Source organism: Mastigoproctus giganteus, chromosome 11 (assembly GCF_048544385.1).
Source record: "Mastigoproctus giganteus isolate SK-2022 chromosome 11, ASM4854438v1, whole genome shotgun sequence".
NCBI classification, from domain to species: Eukaryota; Metazoa; Arthropoda; class Arachnida; order Uropygi; family Thelyphonidae; genus Mastigoproctus; species Mastigoproctus giganteus.
The window spans coordinates 31,729,022-31,742,196 of record NC_143585.1 but is presented as its reverse complement, the minus strand read 5'-3'; the positions used below and the strand labels follow the sequence as shown (position 1 = coordinate 31,742,196).

Below are 13,175 nucleotides of genomic sequence, written 5' to 3'. Positions count from 1 at the left end.
TAATGATTTTTTCCAAAAAGTTATTTTTAATGGGGTCTTTGATGTTAAGACTAGCTGGAGTAAGTTTTTCATTTCTACATGTGATGAGAAATTTATGCCCACATTTTTGTTTCGTAATTTTTACACTCAGATTTTCAAATTTGTGAATGAGACGGACTGTAGTTGATCTGTACTTAGATCTAATATAGTTAGGAAAGGCATCCATATGTATACTGTACATACCATCAGCCAGCACTAAAATAGCTAAAGAAGCCAAAAAATTTGGTAACTTCACCTTTTTCAGAAGTTCAGCCTCCATCAAGCAGATCGTAAAACAACAATCCAACAACCCCGACAATCCTAGAGGTCCTATCTATAAAATAGACTGTAGGTGTGGGGATGCATACATAGGAGAAACATACAGATGTCTATAATGCAGAATAAAAGAGGAATAAAAGAAATATACCTCTCTCACATTTTACATTTTTAAGGGTGCCTCCGTAGCCAGGTGGGCAGGAGCAGCGGTGCGTAGCACACACTTCTTGATTAGACTGGGGTTCAAGCCCGTGACCACCAAATACGGAGGATGCAGAAAGGTCAGGGAATGACCACTGCATATCCCTGGAGCAATATGGCCTTAGTTGCTAATGCTCCTAAAAACCAAATAATAATAATAATAACATTTTTTTTAAGCTTCGTGAACTTGTGTATTGCTGCACAGGTCACTATGTGTTCAGCTTGGTGCCGGGTTTTGCTCGGTTTTCACCTGGTGTTACTTCCAAACAAAATCACGCACGAGACAATGCAGAAATCGCATTATATCTGCATTGTTACCTAATATATCAGCCATGTTGGAGCAAATTCACATTGCCAAAATGCATGTTATAGCAGAACTGACTGTACTTATAATAAAAACCTGGCAGAATTAAAGACAAACCTTAACAAAAGCGAATTTTCGAACATGATCTGATTAATTTCCATTCGATCCACAAAAACATCCATGTGTATACTGTACATACCATCAGTCAGCACCAAAATAGCTAAAGAAGCCAAAAAATTTGGTATCTCATTTTTTCAAAAGTTCAGCCTCCATCAAGCAGATTGTAAAACAACGATCCAACAACCCCGACAATCCTAGATTTCCTTATCTATAAAATAGATGTAGGTGTGGGGATAAATACACAGGAGAAACATACAGACATCTATAATATAGAATAAAAGAGCACATAAAAGATGTACAATATGGGAGAGTTCTACAGTGGGTGCCTCTGTAGCCAGGTGGGCAGGAGCAGTGCATAGCACACGCTTCTTGATTAGACTGGGGTTCGAGCCCTTGACCACCAAATACAGAGGATGCGGAAAGATCAGGGAATGACCACCACATATCCCCGGAGCAATATGGCCTTAGTTGCTAATACTCCTAAAAACCAAATAACAAACAAACAAACAAACAACAACAACATTATTTCTACAGTCCGACACAGCCCTCCATGCTTTCCATTGTGGTGACACTTAGGATTTCAAGAATACCAGAATCCCTTCTACAGATAGGCAATACAACAGATGGAAACTCAAAGAAGGTTTTTTCATTAAAATATTTGGAGCTTAAGCCATCAATAGAAAACAGAAAATAGAAAACAAAAAGGGAGTCGAGTTCAACCCACAATATTGTCATCTTTTTAAAAAGAAAATAGAAGAAATGAGAAAGCAGGAAAAGAAAATAGGCCACTTGTCCAGAGGAGTAACCCACATACAACCCCTACCACCCCTACCAGAACCAGCCTGGAAACCAACCCTGATTTTTACATCAGGGTTATGTTATGAAACAATAACATAACCCTGATGTCCAGAGTAGGAGAGCAAAGGTCACCTCAAAAAAGCTCCAGTTCTAGGATAAAAAACAGAGTAGGAGCACAAAGGTCACCTCAAAAAAGCTCCAGTTCTAGGATAAAAAACAGAGTAGGAGCACAAATGTCACTTCAGGAGTCCACTACACAAGAATCCTGGATCAAGGATAAAAATCCTGGCACAATTCTATTGGCTATTGGAATTAATCCCTCATCTATAAATTAACTGCTGGCAGGCCTCCTGTCTGTATGCACATCAGGTTTCATGGGAACCATTGGCAAGAGGAATCTGTTGGCAGGTAAGAATTTAATCTCTTTGTATTTACTTAATTTAATATGTGATTCTATTGTAACAATAATCCAAACTTAGAATTGTTTATTTGCACGTAATTGTAAGGTAATTGTATTCACATTTGTATCTGTTTTTGTTCTCCCGTCAGCATGGTCTGATGATGGGTATCAGTAAGATACCTTAAACGTTACCTTAATATATAGTAGTTTAGGCGAATAGCTTAATAAACTATATTATTAATTTCACGTGATATAAGAGTGGTATTATATTTAGTAATAATCTTAATGAAGTTTTTCAGTGAATGTTAATTGTTATTCAAAATATTTATGATGTTTGTAATATATAGTTTGCTTTCCTTGTATGAAATATGAATTTTTTTTTATTTATGTGATATCAGATCATTGAAATGAATAAGGACTATTCAACTTCATAATCCAGTAATCAGTTTACCCTTTCATCAGTGAATTTTCTAAATGTGTGCAAAGTCTAGTGAGTTTCCAATAGTAGCAGACTCTGTGGAGTGAGTTTCTGCATAGAATTTTAAAGAGTTTTTAAAAAACTAAAACTTTTTACCTTTATAAATACCTTTCAGGATTGAATTGTTCTCCTTTTGGTTTGATTGCCCAATGTTAGAGTAAAGGTATTGTCAAAAATAAAATCAGGTTTTTTTTTGAAACTGTTAAAAAAAAAGGCGTAAAAAGCTCATTGTTTTAATCATTTCTTTAAAGGAAGCATTTTCTTTGCAGGTAATATCTATCAAGCAATAAACTGTTCTAATACTTTATAACCACAATAAATATTTTAATAAATATGTTAATAAATAAAAATTTTAATGAGTAGCTGTTTGAAAATTTCTGATAACAACAACAAAAAAATAGCAGATGAACAACACTGTTAAATAGCTGGTACCCAAGGCATTTAATCAACAAGACCATAGAAAAACATTTGATCAAAATAAACAATAACATAACACAGCATATGGATTTAAAAAAATCAATAGTGGTTCTGCACATAAAAGGTTTCAACAAAAAAAAATTCTGTAAAAAAGTACAGGCTTCAGGTGATCTTTAAGCCAATTAATAAGATTGGGAGTTTATTCAAAGAGCTGACATCAGATTATATTAGAAGACATGTAATATACAAAAAAAAAAAAATAGTGTAAATGTGGTAAGGTACACATAGGAAGACAGGAAGATTTGAAACTTGCATACATAATGTGACAAACACACACATGGCTAAAGGAAACACCAAAGAATCTGAATTGACAGATACCTGCCATGGTGCACTAAGGGTATAGTGATAGGAACTTTTTGGTAATGTGAGGAGAAGACTTTGAAAAAAGAAAAATAAAAGAAACCTTTCACATTGAGAAATTTAGTGTTTAAACAGAAATGGGGGGGGGGGAATAGAGGAACTGTGGAATGGATTTTCAACAATAAAATTAAGTAAGGATTAAAGGAGCATGTTCGTGGGGGGGGGAGATGCTGGTGAACAATAGGCTGAGAATGCTAATGCTAGACACTGGATTAAAGAAGCCTCTTACGATGTGAGATTTGCAGTTTGAGAAAAGCAAATTTGTAATCCTTGTTCTTAACATTGTGCATATGTACAAGGATATGATAAAGGGTTTGTAATGTGATTCTCATTTATTAAAATATTTATAGTGGTATGTAAAGTGTTAGAATAATTCCATTCTAACACTTGTGTTAATGGTAGTTTATCTTGAAAAACATTTATTTTTCGATGCAAAAATACCTTCTACTATTTATGTATCACTATTCCGTTTCATCAACTTTTAGATCTGAATTTGAGAAAATTTCTTCAATTTCAGATATGTAATTTATCTGTTATCATTTGGATAATTAAGATTAATTGGTTCAGTTTCCTCCTCTGATTCTCAAAGTTTTTTTTCATGTTGCCATCTGTTATAAACTGTTATTTGCAATTTGGTGGAAACAGATAAGCAATGACTTCTTCCTCTTGTTAGATTTTAGGCCACATGTAGCATTTACCCTCATGGGGTAAATGGTGCCCTCCTTCTACTCTGAGGTCAGCTAGCTACTATTAACCTTGATTGAACCCACACCTCTACAAATGACTGGCAAGTAACAATACCGCTATACTATCCTGGAGGACTCTGAACAAGTAGTTGAAAAAAAATTCAAGAAAATTCATATATTAACAGTGACATTGTTTAAAGCAACCTTTAAAATGTACATATATATTCTGGATACATGAAAAAGGCTGATCATTGTACTGTGTGACGTGTGGAAGGGCTAATAATATTTTTGTAATATTTAAGTAGTGAGATATGGGGAATACTGATGGCCAAAAACTGGGTAAAAGTGTACTTGTGACCTACAAACTACAATGTCAGTTAATTGCAACTATTTGATATTTTAACTAGAAAATATACTTAAAGTGCTAATTGATTCCTATATCACACTAGGAAAATTATGGTTTCCCCTAGTCAAAAATAAGTGCAATCTAAGTTATTCACAGCTTTCTAATATCTTAACTAGTAAAATATGGAGAATTCTAATTCATTTCCATGTTCATACTAGTCAAGAATTATACATATCAGCATTGTTAGTTAAGGTTTGTTCCTGTTCTGTTGATTCATAAATAAATAAATTGGGGAAAGCTGTGATTAATCCTATCAAACTGCAATCTCAGTTAATCACATCAGATATTTTAACAAGATATGAGAAATGCTATTTCATTTCCATATTAAGCTGGTCAAATATAGGGAGATTAGTTGCAATACTATTAAATTAAAATATGTCAGTATAACACAATCTAAACAATTATGCATCTAGTAGTGTGTGCAAGATGTAATGCTAACATCTGAGCATTGAAGGAAGCTAAGCCTCTCTCTCAGTGACCTATATGTCAATTATGCTAACCCTTCCCAAGTTAATAGCAAATAGTAGTATGAGAAAGCTCATGGCTTTCTGACACCACCACCTAGGCTTAATTCTACTGCAAGTTGCCTTGGCATTTGTATTTGAAAGAGCAGCAGCTAATTTTCCAAAATAACAGTTTTTACATTTCTCTACGATGAGTTTGCAAATGCTTTTGAAAACATCATTACATTTATTTATTTACTGATATGACAATTTGTTTTTAACTCAATATCATAAAGATATTTGCTCGATATAAAGAGCATCGTTATTTACTCACCAAGTGGCATTTTTCATACTGTTGTTGTGCTTTAATCAAATAACTTTGTTTGCATTATTCACCAAACAAAATAATTGTCCTGTGATTGATGGTAGTGTCCATCAAAGCATTGTGAAGGCATTGAAAATCTCTTATCAAAAGAGAAATTTTTACATTTCTTTGTGATTGGTCAAAAAAGGTAAAACTCTACAAGAAATTAGTTGCTGGCCATCATTGGGCAGCACCAAGCTAAGAACTAAACCTCTTCTCTCAACAGTGTCAAGGATTTTCTCCTATCCAAACTATAGAGCAGTTACTTATCCATTCCAATAGATGCAAACCTGAAAAGTTGCACATAAAGCCAAAACACATTAATTGAATCCAGTTTATCCATAAGAGATAATGTAATGCTTGTTGTTTGCATCCCATACTAAAACCTTATAATAGTATGTTTTTAAATATGCTGTTTAAGGGATAGTTTTGATTTTAATATATTTTATGCAAGAGAGTGGGTGTAAAGGGAGGGAGTACGAGAAAGAGAGAGAGAGAATAGAGAACATACTTTACTGTAGTATTTATTGTATATTCATTTAACACACATATAAGATGTTAAAAATAATATTACAAACTACAAATGAAATAAAACTGATGATAATAATAAAATAGGCGTTATTCAGATTAATACAAAAGATTCATAAACTATCAATAAATACAAATAATAAAAATACCAACCAAACATTAGTCAGAAGGTGATAAGTAGCTAATTATGCAACAGAATATCTTACTAAATTGACTAGTATGCAGATTGATAACAGCTGTATTACCACTATAAAAGTCTAGATTTGTGCTGCTGTGCAGAATTCTCTGTTCACTGGAAGGAGTAGTCTTTGATCTGTGCTGTACAATAGATTCAAACCTGAAAGTTTGTGTGTTAAAGCAGAAACATATTGAATACAATTTACCAAAAACTGGAGCTTTATAATAATATATTTTTAAATATACTTTTTTGAGAAGTATAAATCAATACTCTGCACCCAGAAAGTTTTGTGGGTATGAAAGGTTGGTTTATAAGTTCTATTGAATTGCCCATAATGCAAAAATGCTTAAGATTGAAGGAATTAATTTGTGTAATGTACTTTCCCTGAAAGATTTGTGTAATGTACTTCAACATGGATGATTTCTTTTGAAAGTTACAAAGGTATCTATAATTAAACTAGCCCACAACTCATCATTTTATGACTGGTTATGGGCAGTTTCACTACAGGTATTGGTATCATACTACTCAGAATGGGGGAGCATATAAAATGTTATGATGTAGAGGCATGGGTTGCCTGCTGCTACGTGTAATAATGAGGGAGGTGGGAGTCAAAGCCTATATTACATAGTGTTACAGAAGGGAAGAAAAAGTTAAAAACTCAACTTACATAACGTAGTTCAAAAAGTTAAAAACTCAACTTATGTGATCCCTTTAATGAAGTTTATACAATGCAGTGGAATTTTGATTATTCAAGCTAATAATGATGGGGAGCAGGATGCCAGTTAATCCAAAAATATGATGATAAAAAAATACAATTTATTCACAGGAAATTTCCAATTTTTGTTCAGTACAGGTATGTATAATCAATTTATGGAAGGGAAAGACATGATTTGTATGTACTATATATAGATTTTTTTTGTAACTTAATTTTACATTTTTTTTTGAAAACAAGAATAGAAGATAAAATTAACTTTACAAGTAGTAATCTGATATTAGTTTTTTTTTTCTTGTTTTGAAGGTTTTTTTTTTTTTTTTGTTGTTTGTAATTTTCCTTAAATGTAAAAATAACACACATTTATGGTTAGTCAACATTTTATAACTAAATGATCTGTACAGAGTAAGAAGCAGTTTGACACTTCTACCATTTCAATGAAAATAATTGCATAAGTATGTAGGGAGGAGAAGTTTATGCATTATGGACCCCCATGTGCATTTATTTTAGAAATATTGCAGTCTGTGTTCCTTTGCTCTTTACAAGTTACATTCAACTATCCACTAAATTCAACACTCAGCTAAATTCTAAATAAATAAATAAAAAATAAAATTATGACTCTCACAAAGCACAAGTTTAGATAAAAATTAAAAGGGGGAGGGTTGTATAGATAATCAATTGCATGGATGATCAAGACACAGATAATCAAGGTTCTGCTGTAGTATTAATATAATGGGGAAACCAAATTAAATAAATAAATGTTTAATATAAATAAAAACCAAACATTTAAAGTTCAAACTTTGTAAAAAAAAAAAAAATGCACTTATCCTCAGAAGACACAAATGTGTCTTATGATAAAATTTGAAGAAGTTTATGCTGCCTTCATTCTCTAGTTCTTTTATAAAAAGAATTAAGCCTGCAACATTAAACCAAAAGCAAAAATTTATATCATCAAGCAAATTTATATCATAAAAGCAAAAATTTATATCATCAAGTGATCCAACTATGAGAACATCCATGAAGTTAAAACAAGAAATAATAGCCATTTGATAACTACAATATTGAGAAACCCACACATACAGGAAAATAGCTTCACTGCCATTTTCACCATAATATGCCTGTTGAAAAAAATAGTTTAAATGATCTCAACACAGAAATTTCTGTATATTAAAAAATATATATATATAATTTGAGGCACAATGGTTTTAATAAGATTACACATCATGTTACACTATCTTTTGACAGCCAATTTTCTCTTCATTCAAGGAAGGTTTTTATAACACAAGCATCAAATTTTTCTCTACCTGATTTAGAAATTTTTGTGTGAAGTGTTTAATTGCACTAAATGTGAAAATGCTACAGATATAAATTAAAGCATTGTATATCTTACTGAATTTCAAGATTTACCCACAAAAAAATTCATTCTAATGAATATGAGCTACAAAAAGAGATGTATTATCATCATGTAGTTTTGCCTCAGATTACTCAAAATCAGAGCTCGAAATGATGGCCAAAAACTCAGTGGACATATCAGAGTTACAAAGTACACCACCCCCTTCCCATGAGTTGAATAAGCCAACATCGTCCTTAAATTTCTGCTTATAAATTAAAAACATACTCAGGATTGACCATCAAACTGTTTCACTTTCACAGAAATGTGTTACTAAATGTGAGACTACCTCTTGATATTTCCAACACATGGACCTTAGAATATATCACATTTCCACATGAAAGTTTGCAGTAATAAGTCACGTTGATATCACAAACATGACTCTCTTATGTAGTTTAACATAAGTTTCCATTTCCTCACTCATGCTCCATTTGTCATAGTGACAGAATATGGCTTTGAGTCCAAAACTTCATTTCATTTTTTGATGCATTTTTATCCCACCTTTAATTTCAGTAATCATTCCAGGAGGTCAGAGTGCACTTTGCCTTTCTGGGGATTTTAATTATTTAATATAGCCATTTTTAGATAGCTCTTAATTCATTTTACATTATCCTTTGAAAACCATTTCACTTAGATTCTTGTGCAGCTTTTTTACAGGTGAGTGTCATAAAGGAATAAGGTTTTACCAACCTTGAGATAGTTTAATTTATCAGCACTGTAGGTTGACTTCGATCCACTTTTTAAGTATAATTGGTACTTTATATTTTGGAATTAAATTTTATCTGCAACCATTTTGGTTCTGTTATTGCTAACCAAATACATCACAAGTTATTATTACTAAAATGATAACTCAGTGCCTATTTTGTAATATAAACTGTCATGGATATTGCCAGTCTTACCTAGTTTGAATAAAATGAGTAGAAATTAAGTGATTATGTACACTTGTGTTGAGTGTAGGTAATCACAAAAAAATCTTTGCTCAAAAATCTGTGATTTCATTTATATGATATCTTTTCTTTTTTTTTCTTTTTGACTTTTTTTTCCCTAACAGAATCTCTTCTAGGAAATTACTTAAACTTATATAATTTTTCACGTGGCTGACTTTGCTGTTCACTTGTATTCTTTTCAAAAAATGACAGAAAACAATGACAACTTAATACACCTATTACTTATTGGGAGCTATCCATCATTGTTCCTGCTAATGTTACAGTGAGATAATTAAGGACACCCTTCTGAGAAATGTTTTGTGATCCTTTATCCACACTTCTGCAACTGTCTAAGCCAGTTCCTTGAAAGTTGTGAGTATTGCATTCCTCTTCAGTTATGTGATGTTACTTTTTTTTTTCTTTTCTTTTTTCCTTTTTTATTCTTCTTTTTTTTTTTTCTTCTTTCTTCTTTCTCCTTGCTTTCTTTCTTTCTCTTATTCAGCAATAAAATCTTTGCTTTTTTCCTCATTTAAAAATTTTGGCTTTGATTTCTTTATTCTGAACTATCTTTATTTTCTTTGCTAATAGGCATGCATGTTACTTTGAATCTACTCCACCCTTCTCTCTCTCTCTCTCTCTCAATTCCCCTCCTCCTCTTATCTGTTATTATAATTTTTTTATTCATAAGTATAGGTGCTACATCCATCCCATTCTGCTATATACTTGTTGCACTTCATTGATTTGAAAATATGAACAAGCTAGATATGCATGAGTCACCAGTATAATGCTGTAATTATCTTTATTAAAAAATCCTGATGTATCTTTTAAGAAATTAGTGAAGTTTTCAACAGCTACGAGTGGGTATGTGTGGTGCCAAGTTACATAGCATTAGGTAGAAATAAGTTATATTTCCTCCTGTGTTCATGTCCGGGTGTGTGCATTATGATTATGTTCTATTGGTTGTTTTCTTATTGTCCATTCCACAATTATTTCACCATATATCTTATTACAAAATGTGTTCAAAGTTTTATTGATAACACAAAAATAACATTGCATTTAGTATTAAAAGTTTTAGTTTATCAACTCTATCTGTTTAATAGCATGTAGTTAGTTCCACTTTGTTGGCAAAGTTTTCAATTCTAAACATCAGATTTTTAGGCTAAAAAAAAAAAAATTATATATATATATTACTGAAATTATATATAAAAATTAATGCAAATGCCAGTAGTATGGCAAACTGTAGAGCAAAAATTTAACATAAACCTAACAAATTAATCATAATGGGGAGGGGAGGGAAGAGAAGGGGTATATATATATATATAAAAGAACAAAGTCATCCTGTGCTCTGTGTAAATGTAAATTACTCTAATAATCAGTTATATTCAAAACTCTTTGCTCTGCAACACTGCACTACATATTTCCATTCATGACAGCTTCATCCCTCATTTTCTCTATCCAGAACTGAAGAGCTGATTACTGAAAGCAGTAGACTTAGAGATTTATTTTAATTTTTTCCACTAATGGGGAGCCGACTTCACTTCTGAAAGTCAGTGAGAAAAATTTGTGAAAACTTTTATGGATGAACCTGATGAAAATGGCAGTTTTGCTATAACACACATCGAAGCCGGAATTTATTTTTTCTGTCATATTGGGAAAAGTTGGCTTGCACTGTTTACAGAAGGAGATAGCACTGCTGTCCAATGTTATTGTGATATAGTATTAATATATTGATAGTTGCGTGGAGGTCATTTTGCCCAATCATGTTTTGTCAGAGTTCTGAAAAGATTTTTTGGTCACAGTTTCTCTGTTAAATAGTGTGAAAATGTGCTACAAAGTTAGCAGTACCTTATAGATGATGGTGGTTGCTATGCCATGTACCAGGAGATGTCTTAAGTATTATACAAATTTTTCAGCAGCTGATGGTTACAAACCAATTAACAAAAACGCTGTACAAAAACAAGTTAGTTAATGGACAATGCATTACATTCCAGGTGCATTAGCAAATAGTAATAACTCATGATTTATAAAAAAACAGTCAAAAAAATAATGACTTATGGGCAAACAGGGAACATTTCATTTATATGCATCCTCCATATTGCCCATTCATTCCTCCAATCAGTGCACATCAACAAACATAACATCCAGTGCTTCGGCTACACTATATAGATAGTGGATAGCCTATGTGACACATATGAAAAAAAGAAATAATTGCCAGATTTTTATTGGTCTAATTTTAATAAAATTTGGGAAGGTTCAACAAATCTTTCTAAAAGAGCCAATTATAAAATTACATGAAAATCCATTGACTGAGAGTTGAATTATTATCTGAAGACAGGTGAAAGGATTAACAAAAATAGTAATTGCCAGATTTCTATGGTCCAGTTTCACTTAAATTCAGGATGAATTTACAAACCTTTCTAAAGGAGTCCAATGTAAAATTTCATGAAAATCCACCCAGTGGGAGTCAAGTTATTATATGCGAATGGACAGACAAAAAAATAATAATTGCCAGGTTTCTATTGGTTTGATTTTAATGAAATTTGAAATGTCTCAATAAATCATTCTAAAAGAGCCAAATATGCATTAAATTCTCCAAAATCCTTTCACTATGAGTTGATTTGTTACATGCTGACAAAGTAGTAGACATGGTAAAGACAATGGATGCTTTATGCCTCTATCCGCAAGTTAGGGCTGGGTTGAATTTGAAAGTGTCTACAATCTGCTCAGCCACAATAAGAAGGAGTATAGGATGAGAGCTTTGTCAATCAATTCGGCCCTGGAAAGATTATGCAAGACTCGTGGGGTAGAATTTTTCTCTGCCTGGTCTGTGCTTGTTAACAGAAAAGACTGCTTCTACAGGGATGGGATACACTTAAATAGAAAGGGTGCAAGAATATTTGCTGATGCTATCGAGGCAGTGCTAGGTGGGTTGGAAAACTGCTAGCTTGAGGGGGGATACACAGACTAATAAATTAACAGTAGCTGCTGCCAGAGGTGAAAGTGATTGTTGCACTGCTTCTATTGGAATGAGCAGCAGCCTGGAAAACAAGGTGTGGGGGATTTCAGAGACTGCTGGGAGTCATCGTGGAACAAGTAAATATGTAGACTGTATTAGGGTAGCTAAGAATAAGAACAGGTGCATGTATACTTGCGTGTACACCAATGCTAGGAGTTTAGTAAATAAATTTGATGAATTTGAGATGTTGGTCAAAACGTCAAAGACAGATATTGTCGAGATATCAGAGGTGTCACACAAATATAAAGAATGCAGAATTGGAATTTGGGGAGTACAATGTGTACAGAAAGGATAGGCATTGAGGAGGAGTTATGCTATTGGTTAAGAAACACAAAATTTAGGCGCCTCCTTAGCCAGGTGGGCAGGAGCGGCAGTGTGTAGCACACGCTTCTTGATTAGACCGGGGTTCGAGCCCGTGACCACCAAATACGGAGGATGCGGAAAGGTCAGAGGAATGACCACTGCATATCCTCGGAGCAATATGGCCTTAGTTGCTAATGCTCCTAAAAACCAAAACAACAACAACAAAATCTAAACAAGTGCAGCTAGTTGACAGGGTGGACAGTGCAGTGTGTCAGTTTGGTGTGACATAAGCACTGGGAAAGCAAAATTGAGAGTAGGAGTGTGTTATAGACCTAATGACTCTGATGAGTATAATAAACAACTGTACAGAGAAATAAAGTGGGCCATAAATCAGATTGTCTTATAATTGGGGAGATTTTAATTTCCCAGATATTGACTGGAACTTGTGGGTTGGTCACTGACACACTAGCAAAGCTTTTGTGGATTTGTTGGATGATTGTTTTCTACAGCAACATGTTACAACCAGAGGATGTAATACTTTTGTTCTGATTATCAGTAGTGATTCTTTGGGCATTAAGAATCTGCAGATAAAAGAACCACTAGGTGGCAGTGATCACATTGTGCTGATTTGAGATTTACTCAAAGTAACTACCATCAGGGGTAAAGGGAAGGGTTTTTGCTTTTGTAAAGGTGACTATGGTGGTCTGAGACAGTTTTTAAAATCTATACAGTGGAACCAACTGATGATGTTATCAACAGCGAATTCTAAATGAGAAGCATTCAAAGAATTA

The 13,175-nt window shown here is 33.2% G+C and overlaps 1 protein-coding gene across 4 annotated transcripts in view; it reads left to right on the top strand.

Moving 5' to 3' along the window:
* The window catches only part of LOC150077869 (transmembrane and coiled-coil domains protein 2-like), a 127,490-nt gene that overhangs the window by 82,456 nt on the left and 31,859 nt on the right, over positions 1-13,175 (top strand). The window contains exon 12 of one of the 4 annotated variants that reach the window (XR_016547650.1): positions 9,191-9,437. The exons of the other annotated variants lie outside the window; for them this stretch is intronic. The gene's annotated coding sequence lies outside the window, so the exon portion shown is untranslated. The remainder of the gene's footprint in view (positions 1-9,190; positions 9,438-13,175) is intronic. 4 annotated transcript variants of the gene reach the window in all.